General features: G+C 31.5%; 1 long non-coding RNA gene across 1 annotated transcript; it reads left to right on the top strand.

The window, feature by feature from the left end:
* The first annotated feature begins 530 nt into the window (after positions 1-530).
* LOC125616724 lies at positions 531-24,031 on the top strand. The gene is made up of 3 exons (XR_007347456.1): positions 531-808; positions 5,695-5,705; positions 24,020-24,031. It is a non-coding gene; the product is annotated as an uncharacterized LOC125616724 (long non-coding RNA).
* The last annotated feature ends 631 nt before the right edge of the window (positions 24,032-24,662 follow it).

Here is a 24,662-nt window from a genome sequence, read left to right as displayed (position 1 = left end):
TTGGAAAATAAAATAATAACACACATATTTAAAATATAAGTACATAAATCAATAGGACAATAGCACTATCAATAATTAATAACTGGTAAATGAGGAGACAGCAACTCAGTCATTTGCTCTCATCAATGATAAATATGATCTATCATTATTATTGATTGCAAAAATATGCAGATCAAGAAATTTAAGAAACTGTTTTCAATTCACAAGGGGAATCATTGGCAGAGAAGTAATCTATCAGGCATTTTGGATTGGAATCCTACATTCTTAATTACTCAACCATACAAATTTCCCTATTGTAGATAATACTTGCATAGTCAGAAATACTACATTAGGAGAATCATTTGGAAAATATAGCCTCAAATTAAGCATAAATGTTGATGGGGCTCACAGATGGATGATGGTAACAATGAAAGACATCTGATAGTTTTCTAGCTTAATTATTCTAAGCTTTAAAAAAAAATTACAATGTGCTGGGGGTATACTTGCTGGCAAGTACATAAATGTACCAATTCCCACCCTGATGATGGCCAACGCACCATAATCTCGCCACCTGGAACCTACAGGGATGTAAGGCTGCGAAATGAGGTGAGGGGGCTGGACGGGAACCACCTGTGCGGCTGGGCCCAAGGACGAGGGCTCATCCGCAGCAGTGCCTGACTGCTGGAAAGCCAGATCCATCCCTTCATCCGTCAGCCCTTTCTTCTTAAGGGATGCTCTCCTGGTCACAAGTGGACTCTGGCGAACCCGGGAATTCTGTAGAAACTTCACTGCTGTGGCCATCAAAGACACCAACTTTTCACTTCCTGGAGTAGAGCTTGGCTGGGTCAGCCGCTCTGCCTGCTCCAAGGACACCATCTTTGTGAGGCCTGACTAATCTCGTGTTTTTGTTTTATAATTATGATTCTCTATGATTTTTATTAATGCCTTTTTCTCCTTCACTCAATTTATTTACATGTTCGTTTTCTTGAAACAAAAAGCTATTGGAGATTTTAGAAAATAATACATTTAATTAAATGTATTATTTTACATTCTCATATGTGCATGTATTTATCCTTTACATCCTTAACCGTTTTAAAAGAATTATTTTGTAGTTATTTTATTGCCTTTTCAAGATTCAGTTTTCCATAGTGACATAAGAAAAGAAGCAACTCTTTGGTGAGAGGATCAATGCAATTTTTCTTTAAAATTTATAGATTTGTACTTTGATTTTATTAGTAAGTCTCAAAATACTAATAATTTTACCTTTCTATAAATGTTTTGCATCTCACTCTATTTCAGAATCATTCTCTAACATTCAAATTTGCCATATTTTGTTATTGTTCTTATTGACAATGTTTTCTATAATCATATTATATTACAGGGAAAAAACAAGATAAAAAAAAATTTAACATTTTTGATTTCCTAAAGGTCCTCTCTGATTTTTTTCTTTTAACTAACTTTTTTATTTTCATTACAGAATAAGTTAGGTATTTCTTTAAAAAAACATAATAGTAAATCAGAGATGCAGAAAAAATTTTAACATATCATCCTGGTGAATATTTATTATTTTCTTTGGGAAATTTAATATTCCATTGGATTAAATGACATACTTGTACAACTTAGATTTTGTATTGTCAATTTACTATACTCTATCACCATGTTAAAATGCCATAGACATAATTGTATTTGTACTCATGATACACAAACACACACTTTTATTCTTAAATGAAAACCAAGATTCCTTTACAACTCAAATCTGAAAAGCAAACAACTTGATTTATAAATGGTGAAAGGACTTGACAAGATTTTTATAAAGAGATTTACAATGGCTTATAATCCTAGGAACTTGTAAGGCTGAGCAGGAGATTGTAAATTCAAAGTCAGCCCAGGCAATTTAGTAAGGACTGGGATATAACTAAGTGCTACATCACCCCTGGGTTCAATCCCCAGTAAAACACACACACACACACACACACACACACAAAGATAGACATTGGTTAATAGTCCAACATAATTAATCATTAGGTAATGCAAAAGAAGATCATGGAGAGAGATTTCTGAAAACTCATTAGAATGATTACTGTGAAAACACATATACAAACACAAACACACAAATAACAACAATAACAAAGCCCTGAAAATAGCAAGTGTTGAAGATGTAGAGAATCTGGAATACCAGTGCACTCTTGGTGGGAATGTAAAATGGTAAAGCCACTACAGAAAAGGGAAATTCCTTAAAAAGTTAAAAATAGCACTATTATGTGATCAGAAATTCCACATTTGGAAATATATCCAAAATAATTAAAATCAGGTTCCAAATAAATTTATTAATGTTAATAGCAGTATTATTCACAAGAGTGAAATGGTGGAAGTAACCAAAGCGTCTATCAACAGATGAGCACATAAAATGTGGTGCATACACATATTGGACATATTATTCAGACTTAAATGGGAAAGAAATTCTAACACATATTATTACAATGTGGATGAAATTTGAGGACATCATGCTAAGTGAAATAAGCCAGTCACAAGAGGACAAAGCTCTCATCATTCTGCTTATGAAGTACCTACAATAGTAACACTCCTAGGATGAGAAAATAGAATGGCGGTTTCTAGGGGCTGGAAGAGAGAAAAATGCATAGCTTTTGTTTAAGGAATACAGCTATAATTTTGCATAAGGCAGAGTTCTGGAATTGGATAATGGTAGTGGCAGTGCAGCAATGTGAATGTACTTAATGTACCCTTTAAAATGATTGAATGGTAAATTGCATGTTGTATAAGTATTTCATCCCAGTTAAAATTTACATAAAGGGAATTGCTTAGCCACTTAGAATTATAGATATAAAATGCCCTAGGCAATAGATTACCCTTAAGTTCAATATTAATAAGTTAGTGAAGACTTCTGTGTACTTGAACATTCTTATCTTTCTTTTCTGAAGTATGCAACAGGTAATATAAATACAATCACGCACACTTCCTCTTAAGAAACACAGAAATTTGAGCCTTGGAGAAAGATTAAGGATGTTTTTAGTTAAAGGATAACAAACAGGAAAAAGGACTTAAAATTCATAATGCAACGCTTAACAAATAAATTGTTAAGTTTGTTGTTTTGGTCAGTAAATATTGACTTGAAACAGAGAAGATATAACTAAATGCAGAAGCTTAAAACAGGATGAAAATATGACTTTGGTTAAAAAATGATTTGAAGGATAAACAGACAATCATTGAGGAAAAATGTGGGGATTTACCCATATGATTTGTAATAACAATGAGCAGAATGCACATAGCATACTGGGGCAACCAACAAGACAATGCAAGGAGAATGATTGTTTATAAATACAGCCCTGTGAAGGAGAAAGTTAAGACCTTACGAGAGATTGCTAATATTCAAATTCCTCTCTCTCTCATATTTTAGTGGGAGCCATGATTAAATATAATAAGATTTCTAAAAAAATAATGCCAGAAGAGAAGGAAAACAAACAAAAGTCTACAGAAGTAGAAGGTAAAGTCTGAAAACTTTCAGTGCTTTATAGATGATAAAGCTGTGAACAGTAAATCCTAGACGAAGTACCCAAACTGAGATTTTCAGTTTGGCCAAAGTCGTATAAACATAAAATATCTGTTTATACTTGTTAGCAATGTAATTAAAAAAACTGATAAAAGACAAATATGAAAACTGCCATGATAAAGAAAAGAGTAAAAAATTTTCAATATGTATGCAATAATTTGTGTAGCTTTATACCAACATATATACAGGGAGAATTGATATTATTCATTATACTTTACATATTGGGCTTAATATTTAAAAGAAGCAATTGTATACACACACAAGTTAAAGATTTAAAAGTGAAAAAGAAGGCTTTAAATTACAAATATAAAATAGTTACGTGGTTTTCTTCATGTAAGGATGAATTACACAACGCTTAACAAAAAAGACATATTGAAAGACAAGCAGATTTTCTTTAATGAAATGAATGATTTTTAAAGATTAAGCACATGACAGAAAATATGTTCGAATATAAAGAAAATAATGACCATAAAGAAATTTTTATGAGGCACACTTTTATGAAAAAGAAAAAGTAAATTACTATGAATAAAATTTAAGAAGTGAATTCTAAAAATAAATTACAAAAGAAGCCAGAATTGTCAAACATATTCAAATGCAAACATTTGAAAAACCACAATATATAACTTGTTCTTCTTATGTTAATTGAAATATAGGCGATATATAGATTGTGTACATGTACTGATATAACCATATGCAGAGTTTTATATAAATATATGTGTTGAGATAGAAATAAACATAAAATAGATACACAGACACATAGAACAGATAATATATTAAACAGAGATATGACTCAAGCTTAAAGAATGTAGAGATTGTGTAAAGTTTAACATAGAGATAAATAAATATGTAAGTGAATAAATAAATCTTTCACTCTATCCTTAATGAGGAATATACTTTAGAAAAAATAATGATTATATATTAAAGTATATTTTTAACATTTTGGGTTTTAATTATCCAAATAATATTAGTGATATTAGTGATAATGATATTAGTGATATTAGTGTTATTGGTGATAATGATAGTGTTAACGATGATATATTTTGTCCAGAGGCAGAAAAATGAGTAGTAATGGCAAATTTAAAATGTTCCTAAAGAGATTAATACTCGTGAACAATCTGAAAATTTGAAAAAACTTGAGTAAACCTAATGAAGAAGATAGAAACAATGGAGTTCAAATAAAATTAAATCTTTAGCCTTGACTGTCAGCCTTCTTTTCTAGTTGTCTTTCTTTCTTTCAGATTTTTTAAATTAATGGATATAAATTCCTAATTTATTTTAATAATTTCTACTGATTTTTCTACTTTATTTGTAAAATATACCTGGTAGCTAGCTTTCTACTTGTAGAACTTATTCTCTAAAGTCAAAGAAAAGACTCAACTGTACATTTTATTCCCACATTTATACAGAGGGTGAATTTATCTTGGCTTGCAAAGGCACATAATTATAATTCAATTGTTGTTCTCCTCAGTTCAATAAGTTTTTCCTTACAAAGCATTTAAAAGCTTTTATGAAAGTTCTGGCTTTGTTAAAGCATTTTTATAACTCTCCCTTCCTCACTGTTACAAAACATCAGTTTCACAAAGCACACACACATAATCAGTAGTTTAGTAAATACAACTACTAGATCTTAGAGATCGAAAATTCAGATTTTCAATTTTTTTTGTTAAAATTGCAGTTTTTCCCAACACTGTATTAATGAGAAATCTGTAACCACTGTCTAATTTCACTCATTCAAAAATCTTGCATTTTTATTGAATTTATTTTTCAAAGGATAGATTCCAAACTAAAATTTCTTATAAAAGATATTGTTATCTAATACTAGATAACTCTAATATTAAATTGCAAACAAATAGACTTCACAGTTTCCAGAACATTGATATATTATGCATATACATTAAATTTAATATTTATTAACATTTTATTTTTTCAAAAAGAATGGATGTCACAGCATAAACTGAGTGTGTAATTGGTGGTATTAACAATTATTGCAAAGATAATTTTCTTTTAACATCCATTGCCTTAAACATGATTATTAATAATTGCTTATTTACAAATACTACAATGATGTTTAGAAACACAGGAACTAGTAACATAAATAACAGGGCCACAAAGCAAAGTGGCCAAGGGTGAAGATCTTGAAACATTAGAGAGCACATTTGTTCAAGGATTTTACAAATGAAAACCATTCTCATGCTGCAACATGGAAAAAGACTTGAGATATACCATTTTTTAAAATTATTTTGAAGAATATTTTTATGAAATGAAAGGCATACTTTTTAACTTTTTCTTATTTTTCAGTTAATATACATCCATTGTGGAAAATGTAGAAACACAAATAAACTAATACAGTTTCTTAATATTTGAAATTAAAGCAAGAAGCAAACTTATATTAAATACATAAAGCTTCATGGAGATGGAAACAGGATACAAACTTAGCATATATTATTAATATTCCAATTAGTATGTAAATTAATATGCCACCATGAAAGTGGAAAGTAAAATTGAATCTTGACAAAAAAAAATCTGAGAATAAAGGAATGATCTCAGTTATTTCTTAACCGAAAGTACTGGGTACAACAATATCTTGGTAGGTTTCCACAGTAATATTTCCATAAAAATGAAAATATTAAGAATCCTGGGTATTGTGATGATGTTGCTTACAGTGAAACCCTTCTATGCAACTGTACCTGACAATGGATTGTTATTAGTCGTCATGTATATTATGCAATACATTCATATTATGCATTTTTAAAAATATGTAGAAACTTCAAAAAGGTGATTTCTTTTTGTTAAAGTGATGCAAATTCACCCTGATATTTACTCTCAACAGGTGCATAAGTCCATTTTGATAAGAAGAAAGGAACCTGTGCTATGGGTAGCTTCAGGAACAACTGACAAAATAAAGAAGATGAGTATGTTTTATTTATGTTCAGTTTTCTTTTCTGAGATAACAATTCATAGCATTATAGCAAAAACCAATTGCATCTTTTCAGTTCAATTTCCTGTTAACAGCTGTGATATCTACAGAAGCCATGTAATATGGAAAATATCCCACTTAGGATGATCATAATTAAAGTTGGTAGAAAGAGAGAAGGAAAAGGACAAAAACAATAATGAAAGAAAACATTAAGTCTGATTACTTAAAATATTTTATGTCATAAGTAAGAAGTTTGGCACAAGGCATTAAATCCAGATATAAACTATTTTAAAAGTCATTGATGTTCAAAACACTAGAAAAACTAGGGATAGTAGGAATCACACCTCCACACTTTACATGCTGTCTATGCTAAACCCAAGGCCAAAATCATTCTAAATGGAGAAAAAAATTGAAACATTCCCTCTAAAACCTGGAACAAGACAGGGATACCCTCTTTTATCACTTCTATTCAACATAGTCCTTGAAACTCTAGCCAGACCAATTACACAGATAAAAGAAATTAAAGTGATGTGAATAAGAAAAGAAGAACTCAAACTATCATTATTTGCTGATGACATGATTATATACTTAGAAGATCCAAAAAATTCTACTAGAAAAGTTCTAGAAATAATAAATGAATTCAGAAAAGTAGCAGGATATAAAATCAATACCCATAAATCAAATGCATTTCTGTATATCAGTGATGAATCCTCTGAAAGACAAAACAGAAGAACTACCTCATTTACAATAGTCTCAATAAAGAAATTAATTAATTAAATACTTGGGAATCAACAAAAGATGTGAAAGACCTCTACAAAGAAAATTACAGAACACTAAAGAAAAAATTGATGGAGACCGTAGAAGATGGAAAGATCTTCCTTGCTCTTGGATAGGCAAAATTAATATTGTCAAAATGGTCATACATTCCAAAGTGCTATACAGATACAATGTAATCTCAATTAAAATACCATAATCATGCCTTATAGAAATAGAAAAGCAATCATGAAATTAATTCAGAAAAATAAGAAACTCAGAACAGACCAAGCAACTCTTAGCAAGAAGAGTAAAGCCAGTGGCATCATAATACCAGAACTTAAACAATACTACAAAGCTATAGTAACAAAAATGACATGGTATTTGCACTAAAATAGATATGTAGACCAATGGTACATAATAGAAGACAAAGAGACAAAACCACATAAATAATATTATCTCATACTAGACAAATGTGCCAAAAACATACATTGAAGAAAAGATAGCCTCTTCAACAAATGGTAATGAGAAAACTTGCCGCAGTCTGGCTGGGCACAAATCACGAGCCACTGAAGCAGGAACAAACTTTATTTCTGAACTCCACAAGCACACTCCACACATGCTTCCCGGGAATTCTCCGGAACGCCACATGGCTCCTCCAGGAACCACCAACCGGAAATATCCCTCCTCCAGCACTTCCCCAACCAATGGGAACTCTCCGGGAATCCCCGGGGAGAGCTCAAGCAGAACTCAAGGGGAACTCCGCCAGAATTCAAAAGTCATCATCTTAATGGCTCACTAGAGTCACCTCTCAACCACTACTTCTGGCAAAAATGCCATGCATCATCCCGACTCGGCTGTGGCCCTCAGCAAAAACTGGAAATCCATTTGCAGCAAAATGAAAATAAATCCTTATCTCTCACCATGCACAAAACTCAACTCTAAGTGGATCAAAGACCTATGAATTATTCCAGAGACCCTGAGCCTAATAGAGGAAAAAGTAGGCCCAAATCTTCATCACTTCAGATTAGGCCCCAACTTCCTTAACAAGACTCCTAAAGTGCAAGAAGTAAAATCAAGAATTTAAAAATGGAATGGACTCAAACTAAAAAGCTTCTTATCAGCAAAAGAGTGAGGCTAAGAGAAAGCCTATACTGAGGGAGCAATTTTTTGCCACACACACATCAGATAGAACATTAATCTCCAGGTATGTAAAGAAACTTAAAAACTTAACACCAAAAAAAAAAAAATCCAATCAATAAATAGGCTAAGGAGCTGAACAGACACTTCTCAGAAGATGTACATTGGATCAATAAATATATGAAAAAATGTTCAACATTTCTAGCAATTAGAGAACTGCAAATTAAAACTACTCTAAGATTTCATCTCATGCTAGTCAGAATGGCAGTTATCAACAATACAGACAACAATAAACATGGGTGAGGATGTGAGGGAAAAGGCACACTCATACATTGCTGGAAGGAAAGCAAATTGCTGCAGCCACTATGGAAAACAGTATGGAGATTCCTTAGAAAACTTGGAATAAAACCATCATGTGAGCCACCTCTCCCACACTTCGATCTATATCCAAAGGATTTAAAATCAGCATACTATAATAACACAGCCACATTAATGTTTATAGCAGCTTAATTCACAATAACTAAACTGTGGAAGCAACCTAGATGTCCTTCAAGAGATGAATGGATAAAGAAACTGTGGTATATATATATACACAATGGAATTTTAAATCCATATTAAAAATTAATAAAGTCATGGCATTTGCAAGTAAATAGATAGAGTTGGAGGATATCATGCTAAACGAATTAAGCCAATCCCCCAAAACGAAAAGCTGAATATTCTCCCTGATAAGTGGATACTGATCCATAATTTTAGGGGCAAAGTCAACATAGGAAAAATTAAGGAACTTTGGGCAAAGGGAGGGAGGTGTGGGGATGTGGCATAGGATCAGGAAAGACGGTGGAATGTGATGCCTCTAGGTACATGTATGACTGTACGTATGGTGCTACGCTATATCATGTACAGAGAAATGAAAAGTTGTGCTGCAATTGTGTACAATGAATCAAAATGCATTTTGCTGTCATAGATACCTAATTAAAATGAATAAATTATTTCAAAATTATTGAGATTAAATTTTAAAAAAACCTAACTATATTAATGAGGAAAAACAGATAGAAACTATGGTTGGTATTTAATTCATAGAATACCTCTCCATAGAAATAGACACTAACTCTCAATAACAGAAAAATTAAGGGATGAAAAGGAAACTGTTTTGCATAGTAGTAGAAGGTACTCATCTATACAGTCATACAATGGTGGTGATTTTAAACAACGAAGATAAAAATTTAAGGAAAAACATCACCAAAATTTGCAAAGAAAGCTAAACAAATGAAGTATGCAAGAAAAGAGTTCCAAAATCCTTCTTAGTGATCATCTTATATTAATAGCTATTTAACAAAAAATTCAAATGGTAAATCCCTTGAAACCAAGAAAGATAATTTAGATAAAAGAAAAATATAAACAGATACATTACAACTACAACACAGTTTCTAGACACTATACAAATCAAAAACAATGTCTTTGAGTAGGTGGTAATTAGAGAGGAGTGATCTAATAAAATAAACAGAACATTTAATACTGAGTCTAGTGAAACTCTAAGGGTCACATCTCAGAAGTGAGTCTAAATTAGATAAAAAGCTAAAGTACATAAGAATGACTACACAAATGCTTAAAAGCAAACCTTCAGACAATCAGCCTGTTTAAAAGAAAAAAAAAGAAAACATGTCTGGCGTGATGGCACACTCCTGTAATCACACTGGCTCAGGAAGCTGAGACAAGAGGATGGCAAGTTCAAAACCCGCCTCAGCAATGGCGAGACACTTAGCAACTGAGTGAGACCCTGTCTCTAAATAAAATACAATATAGGACTGGGGATGTGGCTCAGTGATTGAGTTCCACTGAGTTCAATCAGTAGTACCTAATAATAACAATGATAACAACAACTATTTTTCTTTCCCATATTTTTCATTAGTGCATTTTAGTTGTATATAATAGTTGGATTTATTGTTACATATTCATACATGCACACAATACAATAATATAATTTAATTTCTTACTACAAAACAAGTTCATGACTATGAAAGAATATAGAAAAATCCTATAATCAGTATTGCAAATTGCTTGGCATCCAATAAAAAAAATAGTAGATATGCAAAAAAGCAGGTAAATATAAATTACAACCAAGATAAAATAGATAAAATACACTCAGTAAAAATAGACTAGAAATTCTTTGGATATAGCAGAAAATGACATTAAATAGTATTATAAATATAACTCATATATGTTTGTAAAGAAAAGCAAGAATATGGGCTGGGGATGTGGCTCAAGCAGTAGTGCACTCGCCTGGCATGCATGGGGCGCTGGGTTTGATCCTCAGCACCACATACAAATAAAATAAAGATGTTGTGTGTACCAAAAAAAATATTTAAAAAATTCTCTCTCTCTCTCTCTCTCTCTCTCTCTCTCTCTCTCTCTCTCTCTCTCTCAAAAAAAAAAAAAAGAAAGAAAGGAAAGCAAGAACATAATTAAGAGAGATAGGAAAGAGATAAAAAGAGTCAAAGGGAATTTACAGAGATTAACAAAACAAAAAATAGATTGAAATAATTGTATAAATATTTTAGAATTTTTAATGTTTTTTTAGTTGTAGATGGATACAATATCTCTATTTTATTCATTTATTTATTTTACGTGGTGCTGAGGATGAAAGCCAGTGCCTCACCCATGCTAGGCAAGTGCTCTACTACTGAGCCACAATCTCAGCCCCAAATTTTTAGATTTTTTTAACGATGGACAAATGATTAGTAAACATAGATATATAGCAATGAACTAACTCCTCCACTTTAATAAAGGAACCTAAAATATCTAGACCTGTTAGAAAATATAAAACAGTCAAACATACTTAAAGTTAAAAAAAAAAAAACACCAAAAACAACAACAAACCCATTTAAAACAGTGTTAAAGAAAACAAGGTCCATTTGTTTCCAAATTTAAAAAAAAAAAGCTAATTTGCACTATGTCAAAATGTTAAATTAACTCATATCAGAGAAAAGTAATAAAAATTACCAAGAAAAATGAGACAGTATATACTTATTGTAAATATAAAATCTTTAAAACAAGTGAAAGCCATACGACATATAAAGAATCCTCAGTATCCTAAGAATTTGGGCAAAAATTATACAAGAGAGTTGACAAAGAAATGGTATTTTAAATTAAAAAAAATAAAAAATGTATGGTTACAAACCTAAAAAGGAAAAAAAATAGCAGTCATGGGAAAGTAAGCATAATTTAAGAAAATTAGCAGATAAATTTTGTTATGAGAATTGCAGTACAGGAAGTGTATGAATGTTTTCAGAAAAGAGACAATGTCAACTGATGGAAATTTATATATAAATGAGATATGCCAAGAATGTTAACATTTTTACTCATTTGGTTTATAATTCTATCATTTTATCCACATCTGTGTCAGAGCTTGTACCTATATATCTCCATCCATCTTTCTGTCCGTCTACCCACCCCTTCATCTTTTTTAGGATATTTGAAGAATGCTGAAAGCAGTGCCTTTATCTCTAGCTACTAATGTATTATTTACTTAAAACAAAAATCTCTCTTTGTTTGTCACAGTATGATAATCAATTTCAGGAAAATGGATATTATTCTAATACTATTATCTAAATTTCAGACACTTATTAAAATCCTTCAATTTTTCTACTAAAGTCATCACAAGGCCATACTTTTTGTTTATTAGTCATGTATCTCCAATCTTCTTTAGTCTATATGTGTACCTCAGTATTTTCTTTAAAATTATTTTATAACACAGAGACTTTTGAAAATATAAGTCTATTTGTTTTCTCATATTATCTCTTAATTTGGTTTATCTGTTGTAGTCTGATGCTTGATTCTGTCTATACACTTTTGGCATGATACAAAAGCAGAGGTTATCAGCTCTTTGTTGCACATCATAGTAATAGGCAGATAAAGTTGGTTTCTAGTATACAGAAACGTGCACAGAAATTGGCATCATGAATTACTGAATTCTTATTTTAAAAATTGGTTATATTTTATTATTATTATGCTTTATTTATGTAAATTGAAACAAAGCATACTTCTATTTGGTTACACATATGCATTTAAATTAAGAGAAAACATAAAATATTCTACAGAAATCTTGGTGTTTAATATGTATATGAAGATGTTTTCTGTTTGCAGAGGTGTTTTCACCTTTGAACAGAAAATTAGTTCCATAAAATCAAACTAAGCAGTTCGTATTGTAGTGATGAAAATTTTGTGCAATTCTATAATAAATGTATTGTTAGGTACTAGTTAAACTTTTAAACAGTATACCCTCTGGATGTCATTAAGAGATGTGAAGTGCTGATGAGTACTGATGGCAAATTAAAGGAAAGAAAATAAACTATAGTCCTGCTTAGTTAATAAATCTTATGAGCATTAGTGAAAACTGAGAACATTAATCTGTAGGGGTTCTCACTTTCCTAACTCTATGATTTTCTCTAAAGAAAATACCTTATAGTGTGTCCTTTTATTGTCATTTATAACAATCCCAGTTATTCTGAAATTAAGAATCTCTTTATGTCTAAACTTTTGTAAGAATACCCTCTTATATCTAAACTCTAAATTGGAAAAAAATATTTTGTGAGTTATAAATTAACATTTTTAGAAGTGAGATCATAAAAAGGTGTTACTTCAAAAATATTTCACCAGAAACATGTAAGAAGCTGAGCTGCTATAGTTAAATATATGACATGTTATATAACATCTAGGTTCTTTTATTGTAATGTTGTTAGTTTCCAAAACATACAATAAAATAAACATTAAAGTAAAACATAATATCATTTCTGAGGATCTTAATATCTATCAATTTATCAATGAGGATTACAAAGAAAACAAATAATACTTTTAGCCACTTTGGGACTCCCAAAGATTAGAAAAAATGAGTGAAAACAAACAGAACACACAAGAAGTAAAATTTTCATTGGACTAGTGCTGTTCTGTTAATGTTGTCTCTGCCTTTTATCCATATACAATATCTTCTTCTGTACTTCTCCATAAGCTGTTTGGAATACTGGGAGGAAGCTCCCTAGAGATCTGGCACCAGAATGCAGTTCAGGCTCCATTGGCACCAAGTCTCTCAGCTGGAAAGAGGTATGTCATTGATTTCCTTTAATTCACTGCCACTTTTATAAGCCTAAAATCTACATTACTAATAACAGAGATGTAACTTTGAATGTTAAATAACAAGAAGCATTATAGAGTGTTACATTGTGGGACACCAAAATTTGAAGAAAGTCCAAATTACAGGTATAGTTTTCCAAAAATCAAAAAATCAAGTCTTACAAAATTGAAGTTTCTAACAATTCTAATTTTTTTGATCAAACTGCATTTAATAACCTCACTCATCAGTCCATAGCTCAATTATTATGTGAAATAAGTTTTCAAATATTTTTTTCTATCTGTAAAAAAACTTAACTCTACAGGAAATGACCTTTATTCAAGGATTTGTCATTTTTTTATGATAATATTTCAAAGAGATTATTTTTATAACCATTTTGATATTGTTTCATATGTCAATCAGGAAATATATACTCCTGTTTTAACCAGCTCAGATATGTCCAATTTTTCTTCAGATTATTTGGACAAGTATGAATAGGAAATTATTCAGTTTATTTTTTTTAATTTTATTTTTTTGTGTTTTTATTAGTGCATTATATTTATGCATAAAATTGGGGTTCATTTTGACATAATCTTGTATGAATGAGATATAATTTGCTCCACTTCACTCCCCAGTGTTTCCTCTGTTCACCCCTTTCTATTTCTACTTGGTCATTCGGCGTTATCCAGAAGACATCTCCCAAGGCCAAAATTCCCCATAAAAGATAATGAGTTTAATCAATAATAAAAATGTATTTATTTCTCACACTTCTCCATAACTCATAGAATTTCCTTCACTTCACAGGTGTCATATTATTAAAGAATTATGTTTAGTTACTTCTCTTTATACATTTCTCATTTTTTTTAAATTATATAACTGAAACATAGTTTAGAGGTTTCAGAAAGGAAGATAGGGACTAGCCCTTCCACTTATTCTAATAATATTTTTTAATTAAATTTTTGGTGAAGGCATATTACTTTCCCAAGTTACTTTGCAGAAAATACACTTTTTTTGCTACAATTGAAAAAAAATATTGCAGAATGTCCACTGTTACTTAATATTAGATTAATTCCAAACTAGATTTAACTGTTTCAGAGCATGACATTTATTCTTGCCTGCATTTCCAGGCAAGAAATCCAAGTTCTTTATCTCCTGTTTAGGAGGAGTTTGAAGTATTATTGATAATAAATAATGAGTTACATGGCTACAACAAAACATAATGATGTGTAACTTTATGTTTTACATGCTGTTCTTACTTTAGAATTTTCTATTTAAGCAGTATCACTTTAAAATAATTCCCTATTGAATACCTTAAAATATTGTGCTAAACTAGTAAGGTAATTATTACATATTGAATATCATAATTGGCTGACCTATCCAATAGTTAACATTTTAAGCCTTGTTTTTGCTGTACGGTAAAATGTTTTTATATAATTTACTTATAGATATTTCACTGGATGTTTAGAAGTGTTATTATGGCTCACTTTCCACACTTATTTGTAAAATTGTATTGTAATATATTGTGTTGACTCATCTTGGCCAAGTTTGATGACCTAGCTAGAGACCAGTCAGTTCCCTTTCTTAAGGTGTCAAAGACATACACCCCCAAACACTCCCCTTATTATGTTCTCATACACTGGGTTATGATATCTCTACCCTACTTGTTCTGGACCAGAGGCCATTCATCTAGGGATAACCCCTATTCCCCAAGCTGCTTAAATTCTTCCACTGTGCCAATCCTAAACTTTTTTTTCACTGGCTCTTCTATTCCTTCCATCTGAAGATAATGATGGTGCCTTTCAATAGTCCCTACTATGTGTCTACGCTGTTAGCAACCCTGGTGCTTCAAGCATTGCATGATGAGCTACTTTCTCTTCCAGAGAACTATGATCCTATAAAACTATAAATTTCTTGGGCTGGGGATGTGGCTCAAGCAGTAGCACACTCACCTGGCATGCGTGCAGCCCGGGTTCCATCCTCAGCACCACATACAAACAAAGATGTTGTGTTCGCCGAAAACCAAAAAATAAATATTAAAAAAGTTCTCTCTCTCTCTCAAAAAAAAAAAAAAAAACCTATAAATTTCTTTATCTCTCTCTCTCTCTCTCTCTCTCTCTCTCTCTCTCTCTCTATCTATCTATCTCTCCTTGCTTCCCCATATCTCACTCAAAGTAAGATGGTTAGGGGGCTGTGGCTCAATAGTGGAGTGCTTGCCTGGCATGTGTGTGGCACTGGGTTCAATTGTCAGCACCACATATAAATAAATAAAATAAAATAAAAAGTATTGTGTCCACCTATGACTTAAAAAAATAAAAAAGTAAAAAAGTAAGATGGTTAAACAGTATTTCAGTGTCCTGGAGTTCAAAACAGCAAATGAGATTGTATGCTTATTATTGCCAAGCATGGACCTTAGCCATAAAAAGCTCATAATAAATAAATCATGAACACTCAAGTCTGTATTAAATAATAGTTAAATAGGAAGATAAGCATCTCAAAAGCAAGTGTAAGAAGGTGTGTCAAAGGTGTGAAAACCAAATGTGCAAATTATTCAGCATCGGGTTGGGTTGTGGGAGATATATTTTTCTGCCTTATATTATTCTGAAACTTAAGGAAAGATGGTCAGAGTGGACTAAAAAGTCAACTAGAGAGGATTGTATTGCAAAAGCAGGGATATCATAAATGTGTATATTTTACTTTAAAAAGCAAGCACAGTTATGTAGAATGAACATAAGTTAAATGAGGGAAGGTTTCAGCTGAAGTAAAGCAAATGCTATAATTTTCAGTCCTATTTTCATCCAATGTATTCTTATCCTTTCTTCTTGCTTTTATACTACAAGTATTGATATTATGACAAGCACTTTCATAGTTTTTAGCGTTTGAACCTGCTTGTATTTTTTACCCATTTTAAAAATGTTCATAGTGTTATATGTATTAAATTAACTCTTGGTCATATATCTTGCTTTTATTTTTACCCCTAAATCTTAAAACATTTTATTTGTCTCAATACAAGCTTTCTTTATATGCAATTCAAATAGATAAATATTTTAAAATTATTTTCCTGAAAACATGGAATAAAACCTAGTTGTTATCATTAGAGGTAGGTGGAATGACATTTACACTTAGAAAAGTCATATTTAAAAATAGTTTTGTTTTAATATTAATTATTAAAATAGCTTATAGTGGTATAAGCTGTCAGGTGAGAATTAACTTTATTTTATAAATCAAGTCACATTGCCTTTTATAAAATATATATATGTGTGTGTGTATATATATTAATATACATAATTGAAAGTTAACCTTAGCAAAAATTAAATATAAAGTTATTTTTGTACACTTCCTAATATTTTCATTGATCTCTATGATGAAGTTGGCATAAGTACCCTAGGTGTATTTTTTGGTTGCAGTATTTGTATTTTTAAAGGACAAATATTTATAATAAAAATATATTGATTTCCAAGTATATAAATTTCATGCAGAGTTTTCTAAATTAATTAACAAATGAATTAAAAATATTTTATGGAAAATTTAACGTATGATGTATATGTGTCCATCATATCAGGCTGCATAATATATTCCTCTGCAGAGCAATCTGAGGAAGATACTTGATGTACTAGAAACTTGTGAAAATATGATTAACAAAAGTGAGGTTAAGAAAAAAGACTCTTAAAGCATATTTAAAATGAGAAGTAAATGAAGAAAAGCATTCTGCCTACATCTGCAAGTGTACAGTAGTGAGAAATTCTTTCAACCAGGCAGAAAACAATATGAGAAGGTCTGTTGAAGAATAAGGAAGATTAAACCTGAGACATTAAGAAGGTAATAGCACTGGAGTAGCATGAAATAGAGTTAGAGAGAAGAAACAGAGAGTGCAAGTGCAGGGGTTTTGTGTTTACCCTTATAGGCCATGCAGGAAGTATGTACTTCTTGCACATTATAGATTTATTAATATTGTGTCAGTACCCATAACAAGAAAGATGAAGATTGTAAAAATAGACTCATCAGATTTGAATTTTTAAATATCACCTTCTGTTTTTTTTTAGTGTGGTATTGATTCCAGGAGCAAAAATAAATATGGAAAAAAAAGCATGTACTCGGTCACTGAAACCATCTAAGTGTTTGAAGAATATGACTGGAGTGAGGGTAGCTGTGTCAAGATATGACAGAGAACCTAGCAAAATATTTTCAACCACTAGCAAGACAGTGATTGAAATCAGCAGCCAAGCAATTTGAAAGAGACAATAGAAAATGAGAAAAAGAAAAGCTTCCTTAGTGAAAATAAATAGAAATGTTACTGGATTGGAAATCCCAGTGAACAACAGGTATGGCAGGACTCATGAAGCAAGTAGAAGCATGGAAAATGACCTTACAGTCCTTTTCCAGACTTACTTCTAAAATATTCACTCAAGCTTGAAAGCACCCATTGAGATTTTCATTAAATTTTATGTATTCTCAGAGAGAAAAAAATATATTAACATTATTGAACATTCTTTATCAAGAGCTCATTAAATATCTCAGTTCATGTAGACCTGATTTTATGTCATTTTGCAAAGTTTGTTTGTTGATTGAAATACAACTTGCAATTGTGTTCACAATTCTCATTCCGATGTTCATTCTAATATCTAATAGAAAATGAAATATTAAAACCACCAAATTGATGACTGCTTCTTTAGCTATTGAGCAGAATTCAATAACAACAATTACATGACCTGTCAGTGAAAACTGCATACTGCTTGAAGGGATAGATCTATTTATTTGAACCTATAATTAAATCTACTACAGGCTTATGCCAACATATTTACTTCTGACAATTTAACAAGTCAGGGTCATGCATTATTGTACATATTCTTGATCTTTCAAATTTTAGTTTCAATGCACATGTGTTCCAATTTCAGCTTCATCTCCTGTTTATTGTTTGTGTCATCATGAGCAACTATTTAACTTTGTCTCTATTTCCTAATCTGGAAATTTTATATATTAGTTTGGGCCTCAAAGAGTATTTTCATATTTATTTATCTGCTATTAGTAATTAATTAAAACTAATGTAAAAAAACCTAATGTAGAAATTCTTCATTTATTCTATAAGAAATATTGGCACACAACATCTTTATAAATGTTACATCATAGTGCTGAGAACTATGAAGATCAAAGGTATTGTACCACCTCAATCCATCTTTGAGTGTGTTTTTTTTCTCTGTCTCTGTGTGTGTGTGTGTGCAACAAAGTGAATAACTTATAGGGATAAATTTTTTCTTTATATTCAACTGAGAACTTCAAACAATGCCTGAAGAAAATCACTCTAAGAGAGCAATGATTTCTCAAACTATTTTGTTTCCCATCAGAAGAAGCAGCAAAGTGAGACCCAAGAAAATATAAGTGAGCACTCATCATTTTAAGGGCAAGAGAAAGGCACTATTTTGGAACAATATGTTTCAAAAATTGAATTCAAACGAATAACATAATCTAATTGTAGGTAAAGAAGAGAAAAATATTGATATGTCAGAATAGAAGAAAGTATAGTGCAATTAACAGTCCAGGAAGCACATATCTATATTTTCCCATTTTCCTTTTAATCTTAAAATTATTATTCAGTTGAGTAGGGATGTAGCTCAGTTGGTAGAGTGCTTGTCTTGCATGCACAAGGTTCTGGGTTCAATCCCCAGCACCACCACCACCAAAAAAAAAAAAGAATAAATAAATTAATTAATAAATAAACACCCCCTAATATTTGTGGTTATCATCTTAATTAATTTTGCTCCCTCCATATATTATGTTTTATAGAATACATCCATATTTTTAGAAAGAATGAGATTTCAATCGGAGGATGATGTAAGGAAGTGGGCAAGAGAGTAAAATTTTAAAAATAATAGAAACAAGAACTGATTAAGAGAAATGAAGAAGGAATCATATCAATGTATCATAGCATGCTAACCAAACAGTTTTGCTGCAAATAAATTGGCTATATTAAAATTTATAGAAGTAACATTTTATGTAAAATAATTTTTAGCAAGCATATATTTATAAAATTTTGAAATTGTTCAGTAGAAGTCATATAGCCACTGATCACTATCAATCATGCTAAAAGTTTTCAGTGAAAAATATTCCTTTAAAAAAACCTAATTTCCCATGTGAAGCACAAATAGCTCTTCTTTTCTTCACCTTTACTTAATACAATGGTCAAAAAAATGTATGTACAGAGAAAAAATATAAAACAATATCAGGTGTGCTTATTACTTGCACACAGCTAGATATCTAGATGTTCTTCCAGTACACCACTGTGATTTCCAGGACATGATAATTGCTTCAGCATTTCTTTTGCCTTATGTTCCTTAACTATTTTTAGTTTTTATCAAATGTTATTTTAGATCTACAGAACTTTCCCTGATTTTTTTTTTTTGTTGTTGTTTGAGAAATGCACAGTTCCAATTTTGACTTCCAGCTTCCTAGCCCTTCTCTCTTCTTCTTTGGTCTTCCATTCATCCTCAACATGGGACTTACTCCACTGTGCTGTCTCCTCCCTCATCTCCATCTTTATTTCCTCATCTCCATGTTTATTTCCTCATTATCTTGTTTTTTGTTCTCCATGTTCATTTATATCTCATTAATGTAGGAATTTTTTTTCTGGAGTATGTATATTAATAATTGTCTTTTGAGTTCTTATCTCAAAACTTTCTTGGCTTCTGACTTGATATAATGACTTAATTATAGCCAGGTGCAAATATGTAATATATTATTTTCTTCTTTTTTATTGTTAGACCTTTTGTGAAAATGCTATATAAATTCATTTATTATCATTTACTGGGGGTCCTGTGAGAAGCAATATAAACATCCCATGTCAGTTGGTTATTGAAGGATATTAACAATAAGCCTCAGGGAGAGAGAACTTCCCTTACTGTTCCCCTACCTGCCCTCCTGCCCCACCCTAAATTAACCCCACCAAGAAAATTCCTACCATGACCTGGACCTGCACACCCAAAACGCCTGCCAAAAGTAACTAACTCCTCTTGTGATCTGGCTCTGCTAAGATGCTGTAAAATCCAGAGCCTCCTGGTGGCCTGCCACCATTTTCCCCCCAATTATGTGCCCCTCTGGTGCTGAATAAAACACTGGTGGTCCATTGAGGTCTGCTGCCATTTTCTTTTTTTTTGTTTGTTTGTCTTCTCTTTAATGTACTTTTAGTTATGGCTCTTGTACCTCATCAATAACTTTTATTGATATAAACTCTGCTAATTGTTTTGAAAAGAAACAATTGTTCAGTTAAATAAATTTATGAACTCTGCAGTTATAGTTTTGTATTAATAAAATTTTCTGGATTTTGAAATAATAATCTACATGAGACTTCCTTTTACTTTTTGAAAAATTCTAACAGTTATTTTCACAAAATTGAGAGTCCTGTAATTCAGTATAAAATGCTTTGTTTTGCTTTCATTTGTTCCAGCTCTATTATTATTCCAGTTCATATTTAAGTCCAATTTTCTCACCTATATCATTTTCCATCTCTCTAGAGAACTTCTTTAAACACTACTTGTGAGGCATGTAATTGGTGACAAATTTCCTCTATATCTGTTTGTTTGAGAAAGTCTTTTTTTGTTTTATTTTGTTTTCTCTTTTCTCTTTGAAGTACAACTTTTCTGGAAACAGAGGTTTGAGTTCATAGCTTCTTTCAAAACTTAAATGTTTTAAGTCACTTTCTTCTTGCTTTTGTAGTATCTAAAAAAAATATATCTATTGTAACTCTATCCTTCTTCTTCTGTAAGTGAACTGTTTCATACCCATTCTTTGCTTTATTCAACTCTTTGTCTTTGGTTTTCATCAATTTGAATATTACTTGCCCAGGTGGCGTTTTTCTTATTTATATATTTTCTTTCTTTTTCTTTTTCATTTTTAAAATTATTTCCATTGGTCGGTGTCCCTGATTGGATTTTGGTTTCTAGTCTGGCATTAGTTATGGAGAATTCTCTGCCATTACTACTCCAAATATTCCTTCTGGTAGTTTTTCTCTTCCTTCTCCTTCTGCCTATTTTTTCCCCTATAGTATTAGGTTACTATTTTCCATTTTACTTTTCATTCATTTTTGTTAGGGTCTGTAAACAAGTCAGGATGGCGCCTGGCATTTTGCCAGGGGGAGTGGTTTGTGAAGTGGCACCAGCAAGCCATTAAGTGTGGAGATTCCTTATTGGTTGACTGCTGTATCTAGTTTATGTTAATTAAGATAAGCTGTGTGAAATGTATATATACCCCTCCTGTCCTACAATAAACGGCTTCCACTCCTGCTGTATCAATGTACACAAGTTGCTCATCACCCCCTGGTTATTTTGCTGCAGTCGGGCTGCAGCACTTTTTCCCTTCATACATTTCAGTGTGGGAAGTTTCTATTTCCACAGAACATGTAAACTGTCAAGCTAGTCCAGCGGAACTCTACCAGGTTGTCAATTAAAATTAGGTGTTCCTGCTAGGATTGAAACCTTTTTGCTTGGGGTTTTCTTCTCTTAAGGAGCTGTGATAGTCTATATTCACCTGCATATATCTCTGTAGTTATAGAGGCAGCAATTTGTCCTGTGGCTTCAAATGCACAGTGACGATAAGAAGAGTTAACTAATTTTCTGTTTGATTACCTTTTTAAAAAATTCTTCTGAGGAAGGTGACAATATCCTAGTTCTTTATGAGTTGGACTATACACCATAAAAACAGTCAACATAATGTATAAAACCCGTTAGTAATGTCTTTGTTGTCAATTCAACTCAGATTTTTTTCAATTGTAGATATCTGTCACTTTTTAAATGATTCAATGTAAAAAAAAATCTATATATCATTGTATCCTCTTTTAATCAAATATAAGTACTTAATTGGTAAATTTTGCTACTTTTTTACTATTGTATCCTTCTCATTGTTTTATTAGTTATTGGAATATATATATATATATATATATATATATATATATATATATATATATATAAAATAGTGAGGTTTATTTTAACCTATTCATAAATGCATTCTTAAGTATTGTATAGGTTCTGTATCCAGAATAATTTTCTCATTAAATTTGTGTTCAACTATCTATTAGGAAACTTTCTTCTGGACTGCCATTTGCACTACTTACTGAGTCTAAAACAAAGAAGAATAAGATGCAGTTCCTACTTTCAATGTTATGAGTCTGTGATCTTAAGTTAGCCAGAACATACAAAGGATATGCCAATTGGCAAAATGTCAATATATTGATTTCCTGTACCTATTGCAAAAAAAAATTACTATAAACTAAGTGACTTAAAACTAGAGAATTTTATTTTCTCACAATCAGGTAGACCAATAGCTATAAATCAATGTTTTGTTAGGGATATGCACTCTGTCATGGCTGAAGAAGAGTATATTCTTGCTTCTTCCTATTTCTAGAGGCTCTGATTATCCCTGATGCCTGTGTCACTCTAATTTCTCTGAGACACATAACTTGCTTTTTTCTTGATTGTGTTTCTATTCTTTGGTTCAGCCTAAAACTCTTCTTTTGCTTTTCTCTCCTGAGAATAAATGTGACTGTATTGAGAGCCCACATGGATAACCTAATCCAGCTGGATTACACCCATCTAGAAATTAACTTTGTCTCATCTTTTAACATGAAATGTAACATTGACAAATTCTGGACATTATGGCATGAACAGATCTTTTGTGGGAAAATGATTTACAAAAGTAAAACACCAGACATTAAAGAGTAAAGAATTCATGAAACCCCTTACTCTTGAAATACATATATTTAACCTATTAAAGGGAAGCATGGTTAGGGTTCTTATTTTTTTTTAGGATTTATTTAGAGAAAAAGCAATCCACACTGAGTGATTATTCCAGTCTTTCCTAAACATGAAAATATATATTTGATTTAAATGTCATGAAACTTTGAGTAACATATATGATTTTCAAATTAATTTATAACTGAATTCAAATAAACAGATGGCTATCAAAATGGGTATAGGGTTACATTAATATCCTCAATCAAAGGCTCATAAATACTATAGTCAGAACTCTGACCACATTTCTCAAACCAAACCTCACATATAAGAAAATTAATAATAAATAATAACATAATAAAGACAATCAGTGTAAACCAGAATGCCATATTTTTCTCTTATCTTCAGAGTCATGTGATTTACCTTAATAGCTCTTTGTTAACTCAGAATTTAGGGCAGCACTCTCTGGTTGCTAGTTATTATCAGAGTTGCTACTACACTTAACTGATCACTCAGCAAATGTAGACTTAAATAGCACATGCTCTCTGCCTTAAGCCTTTGGGGCTTGTGTCAAAAACAATCCCTACAGAGGCCGTAGAGGCAGGGAAATAATAGGAACTCTGAGCCAGGGGTAACAGCATCAGAGTTGATAAATTGAGAAGCTGTGCTCCCAGGCTTCAGTAGCAGAATACTCTCTTTCTACTTATTGAAAAATTCTTACTGAGGATAAGAAGAGAAAAGGCATTTGGAGGCAGAGCTTGCCATCCATCGATCAGTTCCAGAATGCTTGGAGGTGAGGAAAGTTTGACTGGTACATGAAGGGCAAAGAATCTACATTTCAAAAGCTGAACTTCAGTTGGACTGTTTTGCCTTAAAGCATAAGTGAAGATCAAAGCAGTAAGAGATTTAGTGCTATGAATTTGATAGATCCTTGTGTTTATGAAAAATAAATCATATAATAAACTAATAATAGAAGACAATTGTCCTGAAAACTAAAAGGGAACTGGGATGTTTATCTCCAGTTATAACATTGTTTGAAGAAATTATTTGGGGGTTTTGAATAAGCTTTAGGCCTTGAAATATCAAGCTACAATGCTGATAGATGGACCAGCTATAATTTTTAGTTTTTTTTTTTTTTTTTTTTTTTTTTTTTTTTCATTTTGTGATGGCATCAGTATCTCCAAGGCTCTGGCTGATAAAATGGACAGAGAAAAAGAACAACAACAAAAAATTATGTCAAAGTAAAAAATTTGATATGAGTTCTGTTGACTTATTCAAAATAGAGAACATTTATTTCATGGTGTAAGGATTATCAAGAGCAAAACTTGTCTTGAAAGTCTTATTCTTCCCTATTTTGGAGCATTAGGATATAAAATATGTTTTCATAAAAATATGTGGTTAGTCTGAATACATTGTGTTCATAAGATGTCCAGTTTCAAACCTACAGACTCAAGGAGATCTCCTGTTCATACTTGGTCTTGCCTCTTC

Source organism: Marmota marmota, unplaced genomic scaffold, assembly GCF_001458135.2.
Source record: "Marmota marmota marmota unplaced genomic scaffold, marMar, whole genome shotgun sequence".
Taxonomy (NCBI): domain Eukaryota; kingdom Metazoa; phylum Chordata; class Mammalia; order Rodentia; family Sciuridae; genus Marmota; species Marmota marmota.
Note: the sequence above shows the minus strand (reverse complement) of the source record. Positions and strands in the feature narration are given on the sequence as shown.